Raw genomic sequence first — 14,455 nt, forward strand, 5'->3', positions numbered from 1 at the left:
GCTGCACTTTACCATAAATTCTGAGCCCCTACATGGTCATGGGACTACTTTTCTGGGACAAACTAGCACTAGCCACAGCATGGTGAGACCCTCCCCCAGAGGATCAGTGCAGATCTGCGTTGTGCCAGGTCCCTAAAATATGGAGTTTTGAAACCCAGCTGCGTGCTTGAGATAAAACACATGAGCACTGTGCCGCCAGGTGGGCAAAGGGCTCAGACACAGACAGGGTGAAGACAGGATTCTGACAGAAGCCTGGGACAAAAGAGGGGAGACTGTTTGCTCTTCTGTGAGGGCTTCCTAAACAGCGACAGGCACAAACTCCCCTCTCCAGGGAAGAGAGCAGGCCCATGCCATTTTTTCACCCCTCCCATCAGCATGGATGGACTTCAACAAGTAGCACAGCACACACACAGTGGAAGCTTGAGCTGCTTGCACCAAGCCCCACCCCCTTGCACTCTGGAGGTGCTTTTTACTAGAGCAAGTGTGGTTGAGAGCCATGGCTGCAGCAGACCCCTCCCCCAGAAGACCAGCACAACCCCCCACACCCACCCCACACACACCAGGTCTACTGATCAGAGTGCTGCAAAGCTTCAGCTCTAGTGGAAAGAGACCAGGCATAGGTTTTACTAACACACAAAAGCCAGAGACCTAAGCAAAATGCCAAGACAGAAGAATTCATCCATCCCAAAGGAAAGAACAAAAAGAGGTCATAGCCAGGGAGCTAATCAAAACAGATATAAGCAATATGCCTGAATCAGAATTTAAAACAACAACTAGCTGGGCTTGAGAAAAGCATGGAAGAAACCAGAGAGGCCCTAACTGCAGAAATAAACAAACTAAAAACTAGTTATGTCAAAAAAAAAAATGCTATAATTGAGATGCAAAACCAACTAGATGTAATGACCACAAGGATGGAAGAAGCAGAGGAACAAATAAGTGATATAGAAAATAAAATTATGGAAAATAATGAAGCTGAGAAGAAGAGGGAAAGAAAAATATTGGTGCACAAATGTAGACTTAAGGAACTCAGCAACTCCAAAAAGTATAATGACATTCATATCTTAGGAGTCCCAGAAGAAGAGAGGGAGAAGGGGGCAGAAGGTTTATGTGAGGAAATTATAGCTGAAAAATTCCCTAATCTGGAAAGAAACAGACATCCAAATCCAGGAGGCACAGATCAAAATCAACAAAAGCCAGCCAACACCAAAACATATCATAGTAAAATTTGCATAATACAGAGATAAGGAAAACATCCTGAGAGCAGCAAGGGAAAATAAGTCCTTAACTTACAAAGGAAGACCCATATCCATATCAATAGAAACTGGGCAGGCCAGAAAAGAATGGCATGATATATTCAATGTGCTGAATGGAGGAAAATATGAAGCCAAGAACACTTTATCCAACAAGGCTATCATTCAGAATAGGAGAGATAAAGAGTTTCCCAGACAAACGAAAACTAAAGGAGTTCATGAACACTAAACCAGCCCTGCAAGAAGTATTAAAGGGAACCCTTTGAGTGGGAAAGAAAGACCAAAAGCAACAAAGATTAGAAAGGAACAGAGAAAATCTCCAGAAACAGCGACTTTACAGGTAATACAATGGCACTAAATTCTTATCTATCAATAATTACTCCAAATGTAAATGGACTAAATGCTCCAATAAAAAGACATAGGATACTGGTTCCTGGGTGGCTCAGTCGGTTAAGCATCTGCCTTCAGCTCAGGTCATGATCCCAGGGTCCTGGGATCAAGCCCCACGTTGGGCTCCCTGCTCAGCAAGAAGCCTGCTTCTCCCTCTCCCACTTGCCCTGCTTGTGTTCCCTCTCTCGCTGCATCTCTCTGTCAAATAAATAAATAAAATCTTAAAAATTGTTATAAAAAATAAATTAAAAAAAAAGACATAGGATATCAGAATGGATTAAAAAAAAAAAACAAGACCCATCTATATGCTGCTTACAAGAGACTCATATTAGACTTAAAGACACCTCCAGATTGAAAGTGAGGGAATGGAGAACCATCTATCATGCTAATGGATGTCAAAAGAAAGCTGGAGTAGTCATACATATATCAGACAAACTAAATTTTAAACCCAAGACTGTAACAAGAGATGAAGAAGGGTACTATATTGTAATAAAGGGGTTTATCCAACAAGAAGATCTAATAATTGTAAATATTTATGCCCCCAACTTGGGAGCACCCACATATATAAAACGATCAATAACAAACATAAAGGAACTCATTGGCAATAATACAATACTAGTAGGGAACTTTAACACCCCACTTACAGCAATGAACAGATCATCTAAGCAGAAAGTCAACAAGGAAACAATGGCTTTGAATGACACGCTGGACCAAATGGACTTAATAGATATATTCAGAACATTTCACCCTAAAGCAGCAGAATGTACACTCTTTTCAAGTGCACATGGGACATTATCCAGAATAGATCACATACTGGGTTACAAATTGGGTCTCAACCGGTACCAAAAGATCGGGATTATTCCCTGCATATTTTCAGACCGCAATGCTTTGAAACTTGAAGTCAACCACAAGAGAAAATTTGGAAAGACCACAAATACATGGAGGTAAAAGAATATCCTACTAAAGAATGAATGGGTCAATCAGGAAATTAAGTTAAATTAAAGAAGAAATAAAAAAATACATGGAAACAAATTATAATGAAACCATGATGATCCAAAACCTTTGGGATGTAGCAAGGGCAGTCATAAGAGGGATGTATATAACAATACAGGCCTACCTTAAGAAGCAAGAAAAATCTCAAATACACAACCTAACCTTATACCTAAAGGAGCTAACAAAGGAGCAAATAAAGCCTAAAGCCAGCATTAGAAGGGAAATAATAAAGATTAGAGCAGAAATAAATGATATTGTATATTGAATTTATTGAATTTATAAAATTGATAAACCCCTAGCCAGACTTTTGATAAAAAGAAAGGAGAAATAACCCAAATAAATAAAATCATGAATGAAAGAGAAGTGATAACAACCAACACCACAGAAATATGAACAATTACAAGAGAATATTATGAAAAATTATATGCCAACAAACTGGGCAATCTGGAAGAAATGTATAAATTCCTAGAAATATATAAACTACCAATACTGAAACAGGAAGAAATAGAAAATTTGAATAGACCAATAACTAGCAAAGAAGTAGAATCAGTAATCAAAAATCTCCCAACAAACAGAAGCCCAGGGCCAGACGTCTTCCCAGGCAAATTCTACCAGACATTTAAAGAAGACTTAATACCTTTTCTTCTCAAACTGTTCCAAAAAATAGAAATGGAAGGGAGACTTCCAAACTCATTCTATGAGGCCAGCATGACCTTGATTCCAAAACCAAACACCCCACTAAAAAGGAGAATTACAAATCAATATCCCTGATGAACATGGATGCAAAAATTCTTAACAAGATACTACCAAATCGAATCCAACAGTATATTAAAAGAATTATTCACCACAATCAAGTGGGATTTATTCCTGGGCTGCAGAGGTGGTTCAATATTTGCAAATCAATCAATGTGATTCACCACATTAATAAAAAGAAAGGATAAGAACCATAATGCAGAAATGCATTATGCATTAATGCATTACTCAATAAATGTAAAAAAAGCATTTGACAAAATACAGCATCCATTCTTGATAAAAACCCTCAACAAAGTAGGGATAGTTGGAACATACCTCAATACCATAAAAGCCATGTACAAAAGATCAACAGCTAATATCATCCTCAATGGGGAAAAACTGAGAGCTTTTCTTCTAAGGTCAGGAACATGACAGGAATGTCCACTCTCACCATTGTTATTTAACATAGTACTGGAAGTCCTAGCCTCAGCAATCAGACAATGAAAAGAAATAAACTGGCAAGGAAGAAGTCAAATTTTCATTATTCACAGGTGACATTATACTCCGTGTAGAAAATCTGAAAGACTCCACCAAAAAAAGTGCCAGAACTGATACATGAATTCAGCAAAGTTGCAGGAATCAACATTCAGAAATCTGTTGCATTTCTATACACCAATAATGAAGAAGCAGAAAGAGAAATCAAGGAATCTATTTCATTTACAATTGCACTGAAAACCATAAGACACCTAGGACTAAACCTAACCAACAAGGTAAAAAATCTGTACCCTGAAAACTATACAACACTTACAAAAGAAATTGAGGATGACACAAAGAAATGGAAAAACATTCCATGCTCATGGATTGGAAGAACAAATATTGTTAAAATGTCTATACTACCCAAAGTAATCTGCACTTTGATGCAATCCCTATCAAAATACCACCAGCATTTTTCACAGAGGTAGAACACAAAATCCTAATATTTGTACGGAACCACAAAAGACCCCGAATAGCCAAAGCAATCCTGGAAAAGAAAAGCAAAGCTGGAGGCATCACAATTCCAGACTTCAAGCTCTATCACAAAGCTGTAGTCATCAAGACAGTATGGTACTGGCACAAGAACAGACACACAGATCAATGGAACAGGCTAGAAAACCCAGAAATGGACCCACAACTCTGTGGCCAACTAATCTTCAATGAAGCAGGAAATAATATCCAATGGAAAAAAGACAGTCTTCAATAAATGGTGTTGGGAAAACTGGACAGCCACATGCAGAAGAATGAAACTGGACCACTTTCTTACATCATACACAAAAATAAATTCAAAACAGATGAAAGACCTAAATGTGAGATAGGAAACCATCAAAATCCTGAGGAGAACACAGGCAGCAACCTCTTTGACATCGGCCATAGCGACCTCTTACTAGAAACATTTCCAGAGGCAAGGAAAACAAAAGCAAAAATGAACTATTGGGACCTCATCAAGATAAAAAGCTTCTGCACAGTGAAGGAAACAATCAACAAAACTAAAAGGCAGCCTACAGAATGGGAGAAGATATTTGCAAATCATATATCTGGTAAAGGGTTAGTAACCAAAATCTATAAAGAACTTATCAAACTCAACACCCCAAAAAACAAATAATCCAGTTAAGAAATGGGCAGAAGACATGAATAGACATTTTTCCAAAGAAGACATCCAGATGGCTAATAGACATATGAAAAAAATGCTCAACATCACTCAGCATCAGGAAAATACAAATCAAAACCACGATGAGATACCATCTCACACCTGTCAGGATGATTAAAATTAACAACACAAGTAACAGCAGGTGTTGGCGAGGATACAGAAAAAGGGGAACCCTCTTACACATTGGTGGGAATGCAAACTGGTGCAGCCACTGTGGAAAACAGTATGGATGTTCCTCAAAAAGTTAAAAATAGAAGTACCCTACAACCCAGCAATTGCACTACTAAGTAGTTACCCAAAGGATACAAAAATACTGATTCAAAGGGGCACATGCACCCCAATGTTTATAGCAGCATTTCAACAATAGCTAAATTATGGAAAGAGTCCATAGCCCATCAACTGATGAATGGATAAAGAAGATGTGGTATATATATATACAATGAAATGTTAGCAGCCATTAAAAAGAATGAAATCTTGCCATTTGCAATGATGTTGATAGAGCTAGAGTGTATAATGCTAAGCGAAATAAGTCAGTCAGAGAAAGACAAATACCATGTGATTTCACACACATATATAATTTATGAAACAAAACAGATGAACATAGGAGAAGGGGGAAAAAAGAGAGGGAGACAAACCATAAAAGACTCTTAATGATAGAGAACAAACTGAGGGTTGCTGGAGGGGAGGTGGGTGGGGGATGAGCTAAATGGGTGATGGGTATTGAGGGCATGTGTTATATTGAGCACTGAGTGTTATATGTAAGTGATGAATCACTAAATTTCACTCCTGAAACCAATATTACACTATATGTTAATAACAAAAATTTAAATAAAAATTTGAAAAAAAAAATATCCATACACTGCAATTGGTTATGTCCTTAGAACTCTTTAAATTTATAAGTTCTACCTGCCTCCTTTATTTTTTCTTTCTAATTTATTTAATGAAATAGATCATTTGTTCTAAAGAGTTTTCTATGGTAGAATTTGCTGATTGTCCATGGTGCTACTTAACATGTTCCTCTTTCCCCCATTACTTCCTGTAAATTGGTTGCTAGAGCAAAAGGCTTCATCAGATTCAGATGCAATTGGCAAGACTACTTCAATTGTCAAGACTACTTCAATTGTCAAGACTACTTGTTAATGTGTGATGTGAGCAATTATTAATAATCATTGCCTAGGTCCATTATTTCATTGGGGGATGCAAAACAATGATATTCTATTGTTTTATCTTCATTTATTAGCTTGAGCACTTCCATAAAGAGAAATTTATCCTTCATCAGTATTTGGTTTCTCTGAAATACAGTATCAATAGAATAATCAAGAAAAAAATGTTTATTTGTTCCCATTATTTATCACGTTTCAAAATAATGAACTGGATCACTAGAATTATCCAAAGGTGATCAACTTTTTTTTGTTTTTTAGTACCTCTATGACCTCATAGATCCAAATATATTTAAAGTGTTTTAATCCATTACAGTTATTCTTACTGACCCTCAAATGATCCTATCCCATCCTTTGACACTTCTTCATTACTCTTTGATAAGTTCTTTGCTTTCTGCTATGACAAGATGATCTAGGCTCATCTTACACATGTCTTGTCCCGGATCTGGAATCAGTCAGTTCAGGAAAGAACCATTATTCCCTTTAGTGGAAACAGTATTTGAAACTAGAATCTGGGTACAATTGGCTCTCAGTGTTACGGAGTTGTCCCTGTCTCTAAGACTTTTAAGTCAGCCCAGCTAGATAGGAAACACTTTTCATTTTCTTTAAGATAAAATCATCATGAGCTCATATTGATATTTCAGTTAAAATTCAGAACTGAAGAGTTCTGATTTATCTCATTATCTTACATCTGTTTCTCTTTTCTGCTGTACCAAAACCCCTACTTACTAGCAACACCACATAATTACTCCCTTGCTTTGTGCCACAGTGCATATGCCTTAGTACAAAGTTCATAGTATACATGCCTTGGAATATAACACATGCCTTGGAATACAACACTTAGAGTCCAGCACTGCCAATATGCTAATTAAACAAAAAAAAAAAACAGATTTTTTTCATGAATTTTTTTCTTTAGAGTGTATCTCACTAAGAATGTACAACTAAATTATTGTATTATAAAGGCATTAAAAAGAGTTCCACACTACGTGATTGTGCCACCAAATTGACGTGCCATTTGCTTTATTTTGCTTTCAGTTTTTCAAGGATAAACTTTTTAAATTTAATATGTTTATAATTATGTAAAAATATGTACCTGGTTCCAAAGTCAAACCTTTAGGAAAAAGTATAGTCACAAAAGTCTAGTTTCTATTCCTGTTACCTTCAATTTTTTTTAAGTTTTTGGTTTATCATTCCACTTTTTAAATAGAAGCAAAAGTGTGTGTATATTTGTACTACCCCCTTCTTCATTAGATGAATGGTAGCATGCTATTAACACTTTCTCCACCTTGCTTTTTTCACTTAACAAACTATTCTGGAGATCATTCTATATGTACCACCATATAGAGATGGTCTTCATTCCTTTTGGGAGCTACGTAGTATTTTGTACCCTATTTCTTCAACCTGTCTGCTATTTAAGGACATTTGGGTGTTTATAATTTTTGTTATAATGAACAGGATGGCATTCAATAGCCTTATACACACATAGTTTTTGTTGCCATGTTTTTGTCAGTATTCCATGAAATCAATCCTAGGGGTGGAATTTCTGGGCCAAAGGCTAAACATGTTTCTATCCTGGTCCACTGATCTGTCTCTTCATATGTCAATACCACCTTGTTTTGATTACAGAGAATTTATAATAAAGTTTTAAAGGGCTCTCCCAGCTCCCACCCTTCATTGCTCTTTTTTCACCCACAGAATTTTTATGTTCTTTCTTGTTTGTCTGTTCTTCTGAATGAACTCTTTACTTATCCAGTTCCATGTTTAAAAAAAAACAACTGTTATTTTTTATTGGAATTTAGTAATTTATAAATTAATATGGCATGTCTATCCATTTGTTCAACTGTACTTTTGCAGCTTTGTGTTTTTATATTGTTATTGATATGACTAACATTATGTTTTTCATATCTCCGTTTTTTAATATTTAATACAAATGGGATCTCTTTAATTGTAACTTCTATTGATTTTTTATTTTCCCATTATAATCTGCTGCTTTGATAAATTCTCTCATTATTTGTAGTTTTTCCATTGATCATCTTGAGTTTTCAAGATATAAAATCAAATTCTCTACAAACAGATTTTGACCTCTCATTTCCATTTGAATGCATCTAATTGCTTTTTCTTATCTAAGAGCATTGGCTAAAACTCTCTCACACAATGTTATGAAATAGCTGAGAGGGAGAGCTCTCTTGCATTTTTCCCGACTTTAACAAGAAAGCTTCTGATGTTTTTCCATTAAATAAAAAGTAAACTCTACCTTTGGGATTTTGGCACACACATGTGCATGCACACACACACTCACACACATGTATATATTAATTCCTATTTTATTGAGTGTTCTTAATGTGAATGAGTATTAAATAATGTCAAATGATGTTTCTGAGCCTGCAGTGATGATTATATGATTTTTCTCCTTAGCCATATTAACATGATGCATTATATTAACAGATTTCCTAATGTTGGACCACCCTAGCATTCTTGGAATGAATTCCATGTATTCATGATGTATTTTTTATATGTAACTGGATTCCATTTGCTAATACTTTATGATTTTTATGCATATATTTATAACTGAGATTGTTCTGTAGTTTTCCTGTTTAGAGATATAGTTGACAGGTTTAGGGATCAATGCTTTAGTCTCTTTGTAAAACAAATTTCTAAGTTTTTCTTCTTTGCTCTGGAGTAGTTTAACCAGCACTAAGATGATCTGATCTTTAACTTTGGTAGAATCCCACTGTGAATACATCTGGAACTGGTACTTTTTTGTGAGGCAGCTCTTTTACTACTTCCTCTACTTCTTCCATAGTAATTACTATGGAATCTTTAGGATATCTTTCTCGCTGGTGTCAATTTGATTACATTACATTTTTCTAGAAAAAAATTCAAAAAGTTTTTGTAGGAAACTTCATCTAAATTTACATTTATTTGCAGAGACTTATACAAAATAAATCTCTTATGATTTCTAAAATTCTCTGTTATGATGGTTATTGCCACTTTTATTTTTTTTAATTTTTTTAAAAAGATTTTATTTATTTATTTGACATAGAGAGACAGCCAGAGAGGGAACACAAGCAGGGGGAGTGGGAGAGGGAGAAGCAGGGAGCCCAGTGGGAGCAGGAAGCCTGATGCGGGGCTCGATCCCAGGATCCTGGGATCATGACCTGAGCCAAAGGCTTAACGGCTGAGCCACCCAGGCACCAACCTCCCCCCACACCGTGACTTTTAATTTTGTGTATTTATGCTTTCTCCTTTTTATATTTTTCACTACGTACTAGCTAGTGGTTTGTTAATTTTGTGAATTTTTCAACTTTTGCAACTTGAATTTATTCATAAGTTCTACTCTTTTGTTGTTATTGTTGTTTTCTTACACATTTCTTTTATATTTATCACTTCTTTCCTGATGCTTTCTTCTGGCTTATTTTTAAATTATTTACATTTCAATTTTATTTTAATTCATTTTTCATTTTTATTTGTATAAATATTTCACAGAATAAATTTTCCATCAAAACTGCATTCATAGATTCACGAGATTCTGCTATTTTACCCTGTGTTTCCTCATTGACCCAAGAGTTGCTTATTGAAATGTTTTTACATTTCTAAAAGAAGTCTTTTTAAATTTTTATTTTTATTAGTTTCTGATTCTACTGCATTGTGGTCAAAAAATTATTTTTATTCTTTAGAATTTGTTACTTTTCAAATTTATTTTTTTTCTTCATGATCTAAGATGCAACCAATTTTCGTGAATGTTCACGTGCACTCAAAAGGAAGGTATGGGGGGCTGACAATGGCCCCCCAATATCAGGTCTTATCCCTAGAACCTGGAAATATATTACTCTATAAAGGAATACAAAAAAGGGTCTTTGCAGATATGATTAAGTTAAGGACATATAGATGGGGAAATTATCCTGGATTATCCAGTTGGGCCCTCTATGCAACTACAAGGGTCTTTATGAGAGAGGGACAGAGGGAGACTTGACACACACAAAGGAGAAGTGTGTGTGAAGATGGAACAGAAAGAAATCTAAAGATGCTGGCCTTGATTGGAATAATGCAGCCTGCCGACACCTTGATTTTGGCGCAATGAAACTAATTTTGGACTTCTGGCCTCCAGAATGCAACAAAATGAATTTCTGTTGTTTTAATCGACCAAGATGGTAGGAATTTGTCACAGCAGCCAAAGGAAAACTAATACATAAGGTGTTTCCTCTGTTTATCAGGTTTCAGAGATTTGTACATATGTATATGTTCTACATTACTGCTTATCTTTCTGGATTTTCTATATTCTTCCTGATTTTTTTCCTACTTGTTCTGTCTCAGATTGAGGGAGATATACTACAGGCTCCCCATTATTCCTGAGTTTCTACATCTCCTGCCATCTCCTGTTGTATCTGCTTGGGTGAAAATTTTGTCACATTTTTGGGTACATAACATTAATCACTATTTTATTTTTATCCCATATTGTAGCCTTTAGCATTATAAAGTGCCCTTTGTGCTGTTTTGGATATGCTCTTGTAAACAACATCATGTGAATTTTGCTTTGTTAGACAATTCTAAAATCCTTTTTGGGGCACCTGGGTGGCTCAGTCAGTTACATGTCTGCCTTTGGCTCAGGTCATGATCTTAGGGTCCTGGGATCGAGCCCTGGGTCAGGTTTTCCTGCTCAGCGGGAAATCTGTTTCTCCCTCTCCCTCTGCTTCTCCTCCTTGCTCGTGTGCACTCTCTCTCTAATAAATACATAAAAATCTTAAAAAAAATAAAATCCTGGGGCGCCTGGGTGGCTCAGTTGGTTAAGCGACTGCCTTCGGCTCAGGTCATGATCCTGGGGTCCCGGGATCGAGTCCCGCATCGGGCTCCCTGCTCAGCAGGGAGTCTGCTTCTCCCTCTGGCCCTCCTCCCTCTCATGCTCTCTGTCTCTCATTCTCTCTCTTGCAAATAAATAAATAAAATCTTTAAAAAAATAAATAAATAAAATAAAATAAAATCCCTTTCTTTTAGAGTGAATTAAACCTACATATTTATTAATATAATCCATATACTTGGCCTCAGTTCTGTCCTATGGGTACAGCTAGACATACAGCCACCCACTTACATGGTCTGCTTTATTTGCTTGCATTCTCTCTTTCTTTTGGTGCTTAGGAAACTTTATATTTTTGCTCTAAGTTTACCTTTAGAATAATACCTTTATATAATAACCAAATCCTCTCTTCTTTGGGATACTGCCTATCTGAACAATTATGAACAATATTGGAATTTGCTAGAAATCTTTTCTTTCTCCTTCCCTCCTGCTCCTTCAGCACCTAATGTGAAATAATAGCTTTTTTTTTTTCTTCTAATCAACACCAATTGGGCAATCTGCAAGCTAGTCTCATTTCCATATGTTCTTCATCTTATCTCCCTACTTTTGGTAGTTACACAAATCGTTATAGCTTTTGGTAGTTACACAAATCATTATAGTTTTTGATAGTTATACATTTTTTATAGTTATATTGTTCCTACAATGCAGAGCAGATAAGCATTGTACAATGACCACCTCCTTTATTTCGATCATTTAGTCATGGTACTAGAGATAAAGATATAATCAATTCCCCTTGAATATGGAAGTCAAAACTCAATTTCCTGGATTAACTTACAGCCTGGGACACAAGCAAGTGACTAAGTCCCGCCAATCAGAACTTTGATCCAGAAGTGAGGAATGTTAGGAAGCCACTGTGCATGGTGGAAAAGCTAGTAGCCCAGGCATCCAGCTTGCACAGGCAATGATGAAAGAGAAGTTTCCCAATGATTTGAAGGTCATGTTCCTGAGCCGAAGTGACATATTGTTGGTAGCAGTAGTAGCTGCAGTAACATATAATTTCTGGTGTTTGTACTTTGTAGACATGACATAAGTGGTAGAAGTTTCCTAACAGGCCAATTCTCCAACTTGGTTTTTGAACTCTAGGGTTGAGATTATTTCTCTAGCCTCCAGCCTAACATTATTGTGAACTTCCTAAAATCCTTTCCTGTATTCCCCGCCTCTGCTTAAATTAATCAGAGCAGATACTGTTGATTGCATCCAATGTCCTGACTTGAATCATACCTGGAGGGTCACACATCTCCTACTATTGTTGTAGAGACAAATGATAGAAGCTATGCTAACACACTGAACACACACACAATAGTGCGCAGCAAGGATTAGTTTCCCTCTGGGTACCTGAGAAGGCAAATAGTACACAGGCAGCCATGGTAGATCATGTTGAAGTTTCTGAAATAGATCTGCATTTATTAAAGATATATTTGAGCACTGGACATGGAATGTCCAAGCCTCAAATGCTTCTTGGAATCTTTTTAGTCTATTAAACTCAAGAGCAAAGGTAACAAGCTTTACATGCATGATGGGCTATATAAGTCATGGGGCCCACTGCAAAATGAAAATGCAGGGTCCTTTAAAAAAAAACTATAATGGGGGGCGCCTGGGTGGCTCAGTTGGTTAAGCGTCTGACTCTTGATTTTGGCTCCAGTAATGATCTTGGGGTCGTGAGATCGAGTCCTGCATGGGGCTCTGAGCTGGGCATGGAGCCTGCTTGAGATTCCCTCTCTCCCTCTCCTTCTGCCCCCACCCCCTGCTTACACAGGCATGCGCATGTACATGCATGCATACTCTCTCTCTCAAAAAAACAAATATATATATACTCTCTTTCTCAAAAAAACAAATATATTTTATATATATATAAAATATTTTATATATTTTATATATATATTTTATATATATATATATATAATGAATTTCAAGATGGCAACAGCAGAGCATTAAACCAAGCACAGGACTCTTCCCAGCATGCATGCCCATGAAACCTGCAGGTCCTGTCTATATGAAGCACTTCTGATTTCTTTCTCATCTGTTGGTGTTAAGAATAAAGAATATGCCAGGGACATCTAGATCCATGTCTCTATTGCCACCCCTAAATTCTGCTTAAAACAAGCAAGCCGTGATATTTATATATCACAATTGGCCACAACAAAAGGTTTTCCAGCCAACCATATACAAAATTACTTTAGTGGTGCAGTTACACTTCAAAATTAAAATTACAAAATTACATTAGTTGTACAAAAATACATGTTCACTTTAAGGTAAAAGTATACAAAAATGCATGTTCACTTTAAGGTAAAAAGTGAAATACATGTGCTCACCTTAAACACCGAAAGATATAATGTCATCACCAAAAGGAACCAGATAGAATCCAAGCCCACTGGGGTTATATTTGGGGAAACTGAGTCTTAATGAGGCTAATTGCCTGCCTAGAGCGACACAACCAGCTAGTGCTGAATAAAGAATAGAACCTCTGGCTCCTGGAATCCAGTTTAAATTTGCCTCTTTTATGTGGCACCTCCTCCCTTCCCTTTCATTTCAGAAGCACTGCAGTGGTTAACCAATTCCCCCCACCCCCATTCATGAACATCCACAACCAAAGTAAGAATACCAGAAAATAAAAAGAAATTCAGTATTAAAAAACTTCAGGGCTTGAAGGGAAGAAGCTTCTATCTACATTAAAACAAATTTTCTTTTTAATTACAAAATCCATCCGCAATAATTCAAACTGGATAAATTAAAAGGTGATATTCTACCCATTTGTCCAATCTTACTCCCCCAAATTATCACTTCTATCATTTGGGGGAATATCCATTCAGTTATTTTTTTATCCTGGAACTCAAATCACAGTTCAGGTCATTTAGGTCAAGCCTTATTTTAAATATACCATCCACTGGAATTACATAACTGTGGAATCTTTAAAAATGTTTTATTATAAGCAGAAACTGAACCTAAACACTGAAAATAGGTGAATTTTCTCAGAGGACTGGCCATTTTAGAAGTAGTGAAATAGTCATTCAATTCTCTGTATATGGAAAATAGAAAATCAATGTGCAACAATCCACTTACACTGGAATTTCCTTTGTATTTTGTTTATGTTGATTTGGCCAAATTTCCTTTTCCTTACATTTAATTCTGCTGCCAGTGTTAACTCATTAAGTATTTGGGTGAAAGGATGGTATCACACAGGGACAGCATTTCCATGAAATGTCCATATTTCTGAATTAGTGATGAGCTACCCTGTAGTACTTCTTTTCCACTTCTCTCAGACTAATACACATTTTGTTCATTCACTTTTCAATGTGGAAAAAAATTTTTTCCAGAAATCTTTTGGAAGTAGTCCAGGCTTCAACATACACTACCCATTTTCTACTTTAAAGACCTAAACATATAACAGCTCAGG

Source organism: Leptonychotes weddellii, chromosome 8 (genome assembly GCF_054177405.1).
Source record: "Leptonychotes weddellii isolate Sample4059 chromosome 8, ASM5417740v2, whole genome shotgun sequence".
Lineage (NCBI taxonomy): Eukaryota > Metazoa > Chordata > Mammalia > Carnivora > Phocidae > Leptonychotes > Leptonychotes weddellii.